Raw genomic sequence first — 13,999 nt, forward strand, 5'->3', positions numbered from 1 at the left:
ATTTTAAAAAAATCCTTTTGATGGTTTCTCAGAATGCAAATTATATTTATGTACAATCCTGAAGAATTTCACTTGAAAGTAAATCCCTTTGATTTCAAGGAAAGTTGGAAAGAAGCAAATGTGCTTAGGATCATAGGCTTAGAAAGTTTTCAGTAAGGAAAATTTGAAAGCAACATGTAAATTTTCAATTTTCCTTTTTTAAAAAAAGAAAGAAAAAAGAAAGATTGAATTTCAATGACAAAAACTCTGACTCAATCCAATAAGTAACACAAGGGACTGCCATGAAATCAGTTAGTGAACAGGTGTGTTATTCACGGTGGCTGATAAGGGAAATGGAAATTGGCAGCTTCCAAGAAAGAGTGGAATATCTGCTTATGATTGTAAACTGATCAGCACAAAATGAATGTTTGCATATTTTCCTCCTTAAGTAAGAATTGTTAAAAGCTCTGACATGAAACACGAGCGTTTTAAGAACACACATTCAGCTTACTCGGTTCTGTTTCCATAAGCCTTGCCCAGGAAGAAAAATGTGGGTTAATGGGTAAATATTTTTATCTGCTGTTTCCCCCCCCTTTGTTGGCAGCTATTTGAAACACATTTCTTTTTCGTGGCATGACTATTATAAATCTCATATTTCAATATGGGGAGCCCCTCTATGGGTTTTATTCAACATAGCTCTAGGGATAACCTTCCATCAGTAAAATAATTTCTACTTATGCAATGGAATTTTCTGCCCCTCTATTAACCCCATTTCCCCCCCCCTAAATCTGTTCTAGGGCTCCCCCCATCCCTCAGATTTGGGGAGGGTGTGGGAGGCACAGGGTGAGAGAAGATGAGAAGAGGAAATTATGTTGCCCAAGAAGACTGCCCTTTGTTTTTACAATAAAACTATCCTTTAAAATAGGGACAGAATCTGAAACTATGTTTACAAACCTGGAAGAGGCAATGGGTCACAGAATTCAAACTGCTCTGCTTAGGCCAAGATTCTATATTGACATAAGCAAAGACACCTGCACAGAACAAGGAAGACATGAAGTTTGTACAGCTCGGTTGGTTAGAGTGTGGTGCTGATGATGCCAAGGTTGCAAGTTCAATCCCTGTAAGGGATAGCTGCATATTTCTTCATTGTAGGGGGTTGGATTAGGTGATCCTCATGGTCCCTTCCAACTCTATGATTCTATGTTCAGCAAGTGGACCAAAAACTCACCTAGTTCAGCATTCGGTTGCCACAATGGCCAACCAGATACCTATGGGAAGCCTAGTCTTGAGTGCAACAGCAGTCTCTCCACTTGAGATTCCCAGCAACTGGTATTCATTGCCTCTGACTGTAGAGATCAAAAACTGATGTGTAAGTTAGAATGTTAAGCCAACTGAGGTGCAAGGACTTACGGGGATTTGGGTCACAGAAAGTCTGATGCTCTTAGCATCAATGCAACAATGACTGAATTAATTATCACTGTTGACTAGCCACCATCTCCACTGCACTTTCAGCATAAAAAAATGAACTGAAAATAAAATGCAGCATGTGGGGAAATCAAAGATTATGTCAAACAGTTCTGCCATATATTTTGATGAACTATCCATGTCTATTTTCGTTTTTTATTACAAAAACAGTCAAGGCAGTTCAAGCTATTCGGCTATCCAATATGGCCATATACATAACCTATTTTTAATAAGATGAAATAAAATATCACTTTCTTTTATCCTTGCAGCCTGAAGAGTATATTTAGCAACAGTCTTTGTAATATATGCTTGTTGAATTTTTGTTCATACTCAGTTGATGTAGTAACAATGTCTGGGATCCTACATCATTTCTTCCTCCAGGTTCCATCACTCTCTCTGAAATCAATGAAGAATCAGCTACGGCTTTGGAACACATCCTTTCCCCACTTATTTGGCTCTCTAATACTTGAGGCCATGCCACACAAATTTGCTATAGAGATGTGGTTAAGATAGGCTTTGGCTGTTTTTTTGCCCCTTGTGCACAAAAAACAAGTGAGAAGCAAGCTAAGCCAGATTGGTCTGGCTAACAGACTACTCTTCCCCCTTTTTACTTCTTGTGTATTCTTTTTCTCCATTTACTTTTCTGTGCAATGAGTCCCAGTTTTGGGGAACACAAAATGTGGGAAGGTTTGCAAGTGCAGCACTGAAGGTGTATGCATGTATGGGCATACCATCACCCCCCCCCGAATGTGGTACCCTTCAGTTGTTGTTGGACTGCAAATCCCATCAGTCCTGCCAGCAAGCTCAGTGTGGGCAGGGGAGATGGGAATTGTAGTCCAGTTACATCCAGAAAACAACACATTGGCTATCCCTGTTTTAGCAGATCATGGCAGCCTCTTGTCTTGAATCACTGGTTTGGGATCACTTTGGATCTACAGTAGGATAATACATAAAATGCCCCCCCCCAAAAAAAAATCTATTAAAGATTATTTATGATGATTCCTTGAAGACTGTGTACTACAAACATGCAGCTAAATTTATGCATGTTTACTTAGAAGTAAGTCCTACTGAATCCAGTGGCACTTACTCCTAAATGAAGGTGTATGAGATTTCAGCCTTAAAATGAGCAAAGCGGAAGCAACTACCATTCTGATTAAAAGGATGGGGGAAGTAAATTACATGAAGGGAAGGGAATTATGGAAGTAATTACTCCCCCTGTCTATCCACATTTCACAAAAGTCAGTAAATTATGTTACAGGTTCTATTTAATACTTTCCTTGACACCACAAAATGTATTTCATTATATATTAAGGAATGCATAGCCAATGAAGCACATGTATTAATTCAGAACCATATGCCTCCTTGCAGATAAGAGGGAAGAAAAGCCTGTTACAGATGTTTCAAAAAATAAGAAATTCCCTCTATCTAAACAATAAATGTCTACAATTGATTGTTGGAATGATATTACTTCTAAGAATTTTTTTTTTTTTTAATGGAAATGTGAAGGCATTTCAATCCCTATCGTCTAACTAAAGTCCCTAAACTAGAAATACTTTCAAGTATTTGATCTTTCAAGCTGTTGATATTATGCCTGGAAGAAATATTTAAAGCTGAAGGTTGCTCCCCGCCTACTAAGCTGAGAAGCCAAAGTCTGGCAATTTGTCCCTCCATTCCACTGCCCTCCCTGCTGTGTCTCTTCACCCTAGAAAACAAAACCTGTTTAACAAAAGTACTGACATATAATTAAATTGCAAGTTATAAACCAGGCAGAGGGGCAAATCTGCTACCTTGAATCCCAGAAATAAGTGCCGTATTTCAAGTTTAAAGGAAAACAAAATTAGTTCTTTAGCACAACATTCTTTTTAAATCTTAACTCTGCAGAACACTGAAGGTTCAATTCATAAGGTTGATAGTAACTAGCAAAGAAAAATAGCTAACTGATGGTTCACATTAATTCCAAACTTGGCCTGATTTTAGGAGATTTCATTGTAGCATTAAAGAGCTGCAAATTGTTTGTAATTTATATGACTGGTATATTTTTACTCCATAGGGCAACACCATTCGTATTTTCTGCCTTTTGTTCCAATATGTTTTGTGATGCTCCATGTACCCAGATGTATTCACCAAAAATTTCATGTGACCTTCCAATTAACCCTGAAAAAGTTACTAGCCTGCCAACTATCTATCTATCTATCATCTATCTATCTATCATTTATCTATCTAATTGTCTAAGAGGCTACTAGTCTTTTTAGCTGACTATTTAAAGCATTGATTTCTACCAGGATAGAGATTATCTTTTCTTCATGGCTAGTAAAGAAGCCATGTAAGCCAGTGGAGGAGGAGTGAAGTTATCTGTACCTCAGCAACTAGGCAATTTGTAAAATACAAGGCCAATTTAGTGGTCAAAAAATATATAGCAATGGGTTTGAGTGTACAACCATAGTTGTCTTCCTCAGGTGTCCCTTGCACGAAAAGGGGCAGTCATTGCAAAATGATCTGCAGGGTTAAACATTTAGCACCAACTCCAAAGTCATGTGGATTCTTCCATCATCATCAGGTGGGGATACAGCTTCTAAAGTTGCAAGTCTATTCTACATGTACAGGCTCAGTGCATAATTTAGAGCCTGGATAAGAACAATTTAGAGTTCTGAATTGTGTGCAGAAGCCCCGACAAGTAAAGCAATTATGCCCCAACATGGCCCTTTCCCCATTAGCCCCCTTCACATTAACAAAGGCTGGAAAGGGCTATAGTGTCCTCAAAGCATGTAGCCAAGGGGTTGCTTGCTTCTGCGTTTCAGGATTTCCCCATCAGTAGAATCATGACAAAATCAATACAGAAGAAAAAATAATGATTGGCAAATGAAATAGTATCAGAAAAAGGAGTATTTAACTAGTAGGCCAAAAACCAGCAATAAAGAGACAGGATAAATTGCCTTTGGGCAAGGAGTTCCACTAGTTAGGTGCTGCTGGTACAGAGAAGGTCCTTTCACTCATTCCCACCAACTGTAGTTCAGCTAGTGGTGGGACACACAATGGTGGTTTTTAGTGCATACTGGTCGCTTAATGACTGAAACATCAAGTGATGATTTGCATGCATGAAGGAGCCAGTGTAAATCATGATACTTGGTCAAATGTTCATATCATTTCATCTACACTTTGAATGGGAAGTATTCATTCATTTGCCAGTCAGTAAGTGATGAAAAATGTAGTCCTGTACAAGTATACATACACAAATGAATCGCAAGAATAGTAAATCCTCAAGCTCATTTTTCAGCACAATTTTATACTTTTAAAGTTGGATTAACTTAATCAGTATAAGAGTGGTGTGTGAAATGTGGGAGAAGTGGAAATGATAAGTCTACAAACATTTGAGGGTTTTTAAAAAAAGAAAATGGTTGTCTTTTTTTAATAGCTGGGTGGGATGGTGACTAAGGCAGCATTTTCAATTAGACTCCAGGTCATTAATGTTGATTACATTCTTCTTATTACCATAAGTCTTTATTTAATGAAAATGTATGCCTCCTACTAAACAGCCATGTAGTTAAAGAACAATACAGCAGGATTTGATTGCCCTATTAACCATAATCATCATGAGACTGGGAGTAATAATTTAATGACTTGCATTCTTGTACTATTTTTGGTGGTGCTCATTTAGCTGCACACTACAATGGTATCTGCAATGGTGGTTTTTTTTTGTTTTTTTTTTACTTGCCAGCACTAATTCATAGGTGGATGTAAGCAGTCATTTAAAGAAAAGACCTGATGGTACTCCAGTCACTATCAATGGAATTTGTGCAGTAAAATGGGTGAAGTTCTTTAAACAGATGCTATTGAAGATATGTAAGAAGAAGGAATTCTCTTGCGTTCAAGTCAGAAACTTTTTATTACTTAGTTGATTGCTTCCCATTGACACAACCTGAGGCACCTCCAGTAACCTTTAGAACAGGCATCCCCAAACTTGGCCTTCCAGATGTTTTGGGACTACAACTCCCATCATCCCTAGCTAACAGGACCAGTGGTCAGAAGTGATGGGAATTGTAGTCCCAAATCATCTGGAGGGCCAAGTTTGGGGATACCTGCTTTAGAGAAAGGAAATAAGTGGAATTGACCAATCATGGAGCAAGTAGTCATAACACTCTGGAGGCCACTGCTACATGGCTACCTTGCTTCTGACTCACTTGTTCTATGTGATTTCTTCACCCAATTAGAACTGGAATGAGATGGTGATAATGCCACAAAGAATCACCCTATCAGCATACTGTATATACTGTACATCAGGGCAAATTTTTCAGTCATTAGTTTTCATAACCCACAATGCTACTGAAAGGGCACTAGCCACATGTAGACTATGGAGTCCTTTAAATAATGACAGTAACAGCCACTATGGGTGTAGAATCAGAATAAATACTGTGGCAAGTGGGGAAGTAGTTACACTTTCTCTCTGCTGCAGTTCCAGACCCTTGGGATCCCTTCTGCAATTCTATGAAATTATCTCTCAAGCTACTGTCTGTATTGTGAATAAAGATTCCATTGGGACCAATGGAAGTTCCCTCCCTATGCAAATTGTGTGTGTGTGTGTGTGTGTGTGTGTGTGTGTGAGAGAGAGAGAGAGAGAGAGAGAGAGAGAGAGAGAGAGAGAGAGAAAAGAAGGAGGAGGAGGAGTTTGGATTTGATATCCCGCTTTTCACTACCCTAAGGAGTCTCAAAGCGGCTAACATTCTCCTTTCCCTTCTTCCCCCACAACAAACACTCTGTGAGGTGAGTGGGGCTGAGAGACTTCAAAGAAGTGTGACTAGCCCAAGGTCACCCAGCAGCTGCATTTGGAGGAGTGGAGACGCGAACCCGGTTCACCAGATTACAAGTCTACCGCTCTTAACCACTACACCACACTGGCTCCCAACAGAGAGATTCCTGTTGGGGTTGTGATAGAAGTGAAGATGGTTTGCAACCAAGAAATTCAACTACCACAATTGGGGATATGATAATATTATAATAGTTTCACTAATTTTTATTAAGTGTGCAGGTATAGCAGAACATTTGAGAGGAATCTGCTTTGATATGATGATACATAAGCTTGTTGCTGTGCACCCACAATAAACACAGGTGCACAGTTTGTGCTACAACACATAGAGGTCGCCGTGTAGCAAATGCTATTGCTACATTTCCCCTGTTCCTTGCACATTGCCAACTGCTGTCAAGCAAGTTGTTTCCTGACTGGTATCTGACTAAAGTCTTGGGCTGAAGGAAAGAAGTATTATTTCAGGAATAGGACACAGTCACGGTTTTAATCACTGTATTCCCTAATAACACATTTCTAATCACTGTGTATCCAATGCTGTCATTCTTTTTAGGCAACAAACTTCCACTTGCAAAACATAGCACCTCTCCACTCTTCTCTTCCCTGGAGTCACCATGCACCCTCAAAATCTACCCTAGAAGGTTGGGGGAGAGGAGAGGAAGGAGAAAGAGGGCTCTAAACCCCAAAAGGTGACCCCTCTGGAAGGGGCAGAGCTTTGCAGCATACCTTTTCTCCACTCAACAAACACAACTAACCATCAGACTCTTTTCCTCTTTCCCTTCACGGGAAGCTTTCCATTGTTACAGAGAGTTTAATCTTGATAAGATTACAAAATGTTTGATAGCTGCAAAAAATATAGAGTCACATGCTGTGTATCCAATTTGAATACCCCCCCCAAGAGTATGAATGTTTATTGTATGTGTCTGGCTCCCTTTTCAATGTATATGTATATTTAAAAAATAGTGAATCAGCCCCAGATTTCTTCATGTCATTGCACATCAAGTTTTGCAATATGACACATCCTGACATAGTATTTCTATCCATGTTGTGTTTCAGCTGTGCCACTGTTATATATATTTTTAATTGACACTTTGGTGGCAGATGGTATAAATGGGCATGCATTTAATTTACTAGCTTATCCTTGCTTGACTGCTGTCTTTGGCACAATGCACAACACTTTAAGTTCAGGCCAGTAACAGCTGTTCTTGTCAATGACAAGGAAATTTCTTCTGGGGTCACTTTAGACTATGGCTTATCTGCTTGTGTTCTTTCTGCACATGATGGGTTTCTCCCATGCAAAGGGCTTTCAGTATCAGTAAACAAATGATTCTTTGTTCCGTTTTGTCTACCAAGTGGGTTTTCAGTGCTGAGTCTCCCACTCCCTCACCAGCCTTGAAGCAATTCAGAATTCAAGCCATATTTCTCAGGCTCGCAGCCAGCACTGATACTATGTAATCCTTGACGCATTGTCACTGTGCAAGAAAGCACCAGAGAGAAGACTGATGCTGTGGTGGTCACCTAGGCTGGGTCAATGAACCAAGGGATCAGAGCAGAGTGTGCATAACTCATGTGGAAGGAAGGCAGCATGACATCTACTCTCACTCTTTCCTGCATTTGCCTCCCTTTCCATTATATCTGACATTTTGGAAGCTGAGCTTTGTTACAAGCAGTTGGCTTTTATCATTGAAGAGAAAATATTAATCTCTCCTATGGAATGATGCCTATGAAAAGAAAAGATATGCAACACTGTATATGCTATTACAACAACAACTACTACCAAAAAATAAGGTGGTGTCTTGTGCACTGTGACTATTTGTGTGCCCAGGTGACTTTATTCACAGTATTTTTAATACAATTATTCACAAATAGACTGCTGGTTAATGTGAGCAAAAGCATCAGTGCAATAGCATGCAGTAAACAGTATTTACTGAATCACTGAAGGTAACAGGGTAGCAGGGTTCTTGCTGGAGAGATGATATTTTCTGCAGATCAATACTCTCTTTTTTCCCCTTCCACCACTCTACTCTCTATTATTCATGTTACACCAGCACCAAATGATAAAGTTTGCCATTGTGGGAGAACCACTGCAGCTATAGTTCTGGAGTTTGGCAGGCTCCAACCCCTCAGAAGAGGTGACTACTCTTGAAAATCATATCCAATTCTGGCAGGATATGAAAAAGAGTTATAAACACTTAGTTTAAGAAACCAAAATTTAAAGATGTCCTGCATGAAAATCCCTGGACATATATGCTTACCTATTAGCAGGCTTAAACCTCTCTGGTGAGTTTCCTGTGCCTGCAAATCTCATCTATTTCTGTGCAAATGAAAATGAAGTTATAGCCATTTGTTATATTCTTCAAAATAGGGCCTTTTAAACACAGATCTAATTTGATCCTAAGTATGTCACACAGGATGGGACGCAGGTGGCGCTGTGGGTTAAGGCTTGCCAATCAGAAGGTCGGCGGTTCAAATCCCCATGGCGGGGTGAGCTCCCGTTGCTCGGTTCCAGCTCCTGCCCACCTAGCAATTCGAAAGCATGTCAAAGTGCAAGTAGATAAATAGGTACCGCTCCAGCAGGAAGGTAAACGGCATTTCCGTCCACTGCTCTGGTTCGCCAGAAGCAGCTTAGTCATGCTGGCCACATGACCCGGAAGCTGTACACTGGCTCCCTCGGCCAGTAAAGCGAGATGAGCCCCGCAACCCCAGAGTCATCCGCGACTGGACCTAATGGTCAGGGGTCCCTTTACCTTTATCTCTTATGTCACATAGGAAAGACAGAGTGACTCTGAAATACACTGAGCTGCTTCGAGAGCTACAGGTACAGATAGTAGTTAAATCTTCTACATGAGTTCTCAGAGTGCATTTTTCTGCTTTGTGGAAGCACTGACCATCTTTTGAGCAGAAAATAGTCCCATGAGCAACATCATATGCATAGGACACTGTTGTTCTCTAGTCGCTCTTTCTACATCTTAATTTATATTTATAGAGCTTGTAAAAATGTGAACAAGTATCTTCTTTATATATATAAAAATAAATGAGTAAAATATGGTCCATCTTTTCTGCCCTACCCTCCAAACCCTATATTGAAAAGGCAATTAATAACAACAGGGAGATCAGCCGAGGGGGAGATGATGATCCAACCACTAGATAGACTTCATTTACTATTTAAGAGAAAATAGTTTTTCTTAAAATTGAAATTCCTTTGCATTAACTCTGAATTTTAGCACAGCAAACTTTAAATTATATATGATTTTTTTAAAGTAATAATCTCAGCCTATGAAAAATACCCATTAGTTCTGTGCGTTCATGGCTGTGCTGCTTTCTTTTCTGTAAGAATGATTCAGATATTGTAAGAAATTCTCACTAGCCTTTATGTACAAAACCTAAACAGTATTTTGTATGTTATTTGTTGTTCTTTTGACAGTATACAAGACAGATGATTTCCCCAGGCCTACATAACAAATCTAGACATGAGGACTGTGCTGGATCTTGATCTAGTGACCTGAGGGATGTCAAGTGAGGAGTCAACCTCCATGCTATCGCCCACCCAGATCTAACAGAAGGATCAAATAGGCAAACCATCTGAAGAGTCACCTTTTGCCAGCAGGCCAGAGAAGGTCAGATGAGATTTAACTGATCCCTGTCAAAGTTTGCAAGTCATCTTTGCTTATCAGTTGGAGCAACTGGAAGACCACCACTTTCTGGTTGCAGACCGCATTTGCCCTCCATCCTGCCTGCACTAAGCTTCCCAGAAATGAAATCTGACCCTATGTTACTGTAACATTAAATCTTCAAAATAATAAACAGGAACACAGCACATCCTTATTAATAATTTTCCAAGTTTCTGTTCTTTCTGAACGCTTCCTTACCCTCTTAGGAAGTGCCGTTTCCTTAACTTTCCCAGCTAGCAAAAGATACACTTAAATATAGCTGTGTGGATGGTCTGTTCCCTCATCCTTGAGACCTTTGATTGGTTGTGCATAGAAATTCCAAGTCTCCACCAACTTACCCAGCAACTTTTACCTTTTGTCTGAGTTGTTGTTGTTCAGTTATTCAGTCGTGTCTGACTCTTCGTGACCCCATGAACCAGAGCACGCCAGGCACCCCTATCCTCCACTGCCTCCCGCAGTTTGGCCAAACTCATGCTAGTCGCTTCGAGTAACAATCACAAATATAATGTTTTATATGGTAAAATGCAATGACCTGCTTTGTACAATGTGGTAAGCCAAACTATGACTTATTTGGACCACATACTGAAGATATTTAAAGCCCTTACAACAATAAATAATACCTACATTAAAACCAGCATAAAACAAAAGAGAGAAATCTTAAATGCTTTCATATTTGTTTAAAGATAGGACTAAACCATCCCACCCACTGAAGGAGGCCACAGATAATTAAAAGCCAAATGCCTAGGAGAAAATAAATGTTTTTGCCTGGTGTCTAAAGATAGGTAATGGTGCCCAAAGATGGGGCAAGCAGGGAGCCATCATTGAAAAGGTCCATTATTGTGTTGCGACCCTCTGAACCTACCACAGATGGACCCAGAGAGAAGGGCCTAAGATGACAATTGCAGAGTCTGGATTGGTTCATATGGGGAGAGGCAGTATTTCAGGTATTGAGTCCTAAGCAGCAAAAGGCTTTATAGATCAAAACCAGCACTTTGAATTGGGATCAGGAACTAACTGGTAGTCAGTGTACTTGTGCCAGTATTAGTGCTTTGTGCTCAAACCATCTTGCTCTGGGGAGCAACCTAGCTGCCAAAATCTGCCTTAGCTGCAGTTTCCGAACTGTCTTTGAAGACAGCTCCATGCATAACATATCACAGTAATCTAACCCAGAAGTTGCCAGAGCATAGACCACAGAAGTTAGGGTATACCTGTCCAAGTAGGAATGCTAGCTGGTTAGCAGACGCTTACAGTCTTGATATTGTGATTATGATGAATCATTAGAACTATTACCGTCAGCCCAAGCCTCTCATTTGTACATTTAGAAATATAATTATTAAATATCCCCTGTGTTTATTCTTTTCTTCCTCTTATAAACAGCTTTGAGGTTTCATTACAATCACGCAATATGTAAATCTTGAGAAATGAACAAATATTTTATTTTCTCCAACAAACAAGACATGTTTCTGCTGAAACACTTTGTCACAATAAAGGTCTATGTTGCCTTGCTCAACACAGTGTCTTCCAGTTGTTTTGAACTCCAACTTCTGTTAGCTCCAACCAGCATGGTCAGTGACCAGGCATGCTGTGAATTGTACTCCAAAATTTATTGAGAGCATGATGTGGGGGACAGCTGGACTAGATTATACGATGTAGAAAAAGAAAATTAATTCCTGTCTCAGTCATCATTATAAGCCCACTCTGCTCAGGAATCTCTTTTTGGCCAGACATTCACAAATTAATGTTCTTGGCAGTTACTCACACCCACCCTTGTCCTCATTATAGAGGTACAAGGCACTAGATCCATTTGAAAGAGTGGCAATAAATGCAAAATCTAGCCATACTTGCCCAGCAAAACTGACTGTCTGTCTGGAATCATTTGCCATTTGACTGAGTGAGTTGGCACATATAATCTTGATCTGAGAGAAAGTCAGGAATATCAAGCTTTCCTTCCTCATTCTGCTTTTCTTATTGGTAAACAGCTATTCTGCTTGATAAATATCCCCTGATTAGATACTTCAACCAGTTGCTTCATTTCTTATGCAATACAAGTGATTTAAATCTAATATCTGACAAAGGCCCTTGCAATGGAATAGTGACCTTTGCTTTGTCAAACGTGGTCTGATTGCGGGGGCGGGGCGGGGGATAAATGATTGAAAAGAAACTGTAGTTAAAAAGCCTTCAGGATGCCTGTTGAGTTCAAGCACAATAGCTCAGTAAGAGGACTTGAGAGAGAGGTTTGGGGGGGGTGGCCTCTTGTGGCAAATCTGTCTGCTCTGGAAAGCTTGAAGTTCGATTTGCAGCATTTGTCTAAGATGGGAAACTGCAGCCACAATAGTAGCAAATTTCTAATTCTAAATACTTAAAGGAAAGAGGGATAGGATTTCAGTTCTTTTGACTGTTCTCTCCCCCAACAAGAAAAGAAAAGAAAAGAAAAGAGGAACTCTTAAAGAAAAATAAAATAACACGAGCTGTGCAGGACATTGAAATGCAGGGCACACGGCTAAATCAATGAACTGAAATGGCCAGAATCTTTTATGTGGAAGTCTGCAACACACTTGCCTCTGCAAGTTATTGTTGTGGCAGGGTTAGGGTATGTATTCCTTTATTGGCTTCTCCAGGAAAATCGTCAAGGTCTTAAAAGCAGCGGGTGCTCTAATGGCTTCTCAGACGCCATGCATAATCACGGAAGTATACAATCAATAAAGCACCATAACAACTGCATGCAGCTATCAATTAAAACAATAAATGATAGCACTAATTAAACAGCATTTAAGAAAGTGGCAACACCTGGCTGAAATCACTCCATTTTGTAGGGGAATGCAATCTAACTGAGATACTAGTGTCAATTATTTCCAGAGGTACGAGGCTGCAGGAATAATTCTGCCTTATTTCCTCAAACAGTGGCTGCTCATCTCACTGGAAGGGAATTGAGTTCCATAAGCACCCACAATGAAGGTTTTTTAATTCTGCATGTAAAGATGTCTCTGTGTTTTACAAAGCTGTTTCTCATAGACTCACCTGCATGAGGAACATATTCAGAAGGATTAAAATGGCTTATCTCCTAAGAGCAAAAAGCACCTCTTCTAAACCTTAGACTAGATGCTTTCCTTAGGCACCTCAGGATCCAAATACCATAAGAACAGAAAAATGATACTGGATCAGGTCAAAGGCTCATGTAGTCTATCTCTCTGTTCTCACAGTGGTGAACTGGATGCCCATGGGAAGTCTGCAAACAGAGTCCATCATTCTCCCCAACTATGATTCTCAGCAACTGGTATTCAGAGGTACACTGCCTCCAACCGTGGTGGTAAGCAAGCACTCTACCATGCAACACATGCACTGCCAGTTTGATATGAGTTGCCTTTTAAAAGCAGCCTTGGCAACAGATGTAAAGCAATCCCTTCCTGTTTAATTTCTATATTGTGCATTCCTTGCACTTGAATGTTTGTAACTTCAGTATATCTCTTCCTATATGGAGAACAAAAGAGGGCTAAAGGTAGCTTGGAGATCATATTTCACATTCATTGCAAATACCTTACAGAAGTGTTCAAATTCTATGGGATGGGGGGGGGAGGGAAGAGACCCACAAAGTTTAAAATGCTGAACAGAACTTTCAGCATCTGTCGATTCCATTATATGAAATACCAAAAATTTAATTCACCAACTGTTTTGTGAATTACCACTGTTAAGTATGTAATTATCATTGTCTGTACTTTTATGCATTTCATTTCCCTCTGACCTCACTTTGTACAATCTATAATTCAGGATAATGCTTCATGAACTTGATGAAGGGGACAACATCTTATGCCATAATAAATTTGTTAGTCTTTATGGTACTGCAAAACTTGTTTTTGCCATAAAAGACTGACACAGTTAGTCCTCTGGAAATAAAAAGATTAGCACTTTGTTAATTCAAAAACATGTTTTTTGGAATTCCATATTCCTGATTCATTGATTTAAAATGCTGGAAGCTACTGAAATATATTAATGTGGAAATATAGCATTACAAAATATTCTATTCAACAATGTGTGTTTCAAAAATGATTGCATCTGGTGACAAGCCTGCTTATAATGCTGCTATCAACTT

Source organism: Lacerta agilis, chromosome 4, assembly GCF_009819535.1.
Source record: "Lacerta agilis isolate rLacAgi1 chromosome 4, rLacAgi1.pri, whole genome shotgun sequence".
NCBI lineage: Eukaryota > Metazoa > Chordata > Lepidosauria > Squamata > Lacertidae > Lacerta > Lacerta agilis.